Raw genomic sequence first — 1,382 nt, forward strand, 5'->3', positions numbered from 1 at the left:
TCAGAGCCGTGTCCTTACTGGAAATCTTTTGCCTCAAACAATAAATAGGGACTCACAGGGTTGCACAATCTACAGTATGACCCAACTCCAGCTTTCTGTTCCTGGATTTTAATCTCCTGGACTTCCTTGTTCATAAAGTTATGTTTATCTGAATCACAATATTTACAAGTTAAATATTTAAAACCTCAGTCATCTTGGAGTTAGCAAGAACTTAGTGTCAATATGTTTCTTTGTTAATTAACTCTGAGCTAGTACAAGAATTGATTTTAAATAATAATTATCTCTAAAGATTTTTTAAAAAATTATTGCCAGATTTAGAGCTTTAGATCATACAAAGTCTGTATCTCTATATTTTTTTCTTCTCTATTTGTATAAAAGGTTCTAGACCATAAAGAATAAAATAAATTTCTGAGAAACTTGCCCAACATTTATAATGAGTTAGGACAGTTGGAGATGGAGAGGGGTCTGGAAACAAATCTTCAAGTATTTTCATTCTTTCCCTACACATGGAGAAACTGAGTCCCAGGGATCTTTGCCTCAAACCATACTAGAACAAGATTCAGGGTTTGACAGTTTTCTCTACATTTTCTTCCATGGCTACAAAAGAAATCATGTGTCACTTGACATTGTTCAGTAAGCAAATGGTAAACTGAGGACAGATGGAAGGAAGGGATGAGGCAAGAATCAAACAAAACCCCTGCTAGCCAAGACTCCACCAGTTGCCTTTCTCAGTTCCTCATGGGGGAAGTAAGCGGGAGAAAACCACACTTCCATTCTCATTTCTCCCCAGCGGCCAGCATCTGGAGGACTGAATGCAAACACTGGAAACATCTAAATTCCAAAGGGAATATCTGAAAACAGAATCTCTTGGGATGACTTAACAGGCAAGCATTTGGCACACATTTCCCCTTGTCTTGCTTTCTGTTGTTGTTTGCATCTTTCTGGATATGGTTATTTTGGTTTGGTTTGTACTTTTAGAGAATTGGACTGTTTGGGTAAGAGTGTTACCTACACCGAGGGGTAAGAATGTACTAATGATGAGAATTACAAACTAGCACCGAGAAGCATGCTTTCTTATCTCTCATGTTTATCCCAGAATTTGGGTACAGTCAGGCCATTTCTACTTTCAGTCCATTATTACTACTTTTTTTCTAGAATCATGCATTTTGAATTAGCTCTCTGAAATGCAATTAAACCACATATTTAGAAATATGAATATATGAACACATGAGCCTTAACCTTTAAGATATTTTTTTAAAAGGAATTGTCATTAACTCCTAGATTCCTGGGGGTGATTAGTAGCTGTGATTTCTGAGCTCATTGGTTCCAGCGCTATCCCTTTATTAGCAAGGAACTGAAGATCAGGGTGGATCACCTGGTTT

The sequence above is a fragment of the Dipodomys merriami genome, unplaced genomic scaffold, assembly GCF_024711535.1.
Source record: "Dipodomys merriami isolate MVZ:Mamm:240054 unplaced genomic scaffold, mDipMer1.0.p SCAF_35, whole genome shotgun sequence".
NCBI classification, from domain to species: Eukaryota; Metazoa; Chordata; class Mammalia; order Rodentia; family Heteromyidae; genus Dipodomys; species Dipodomys merriami.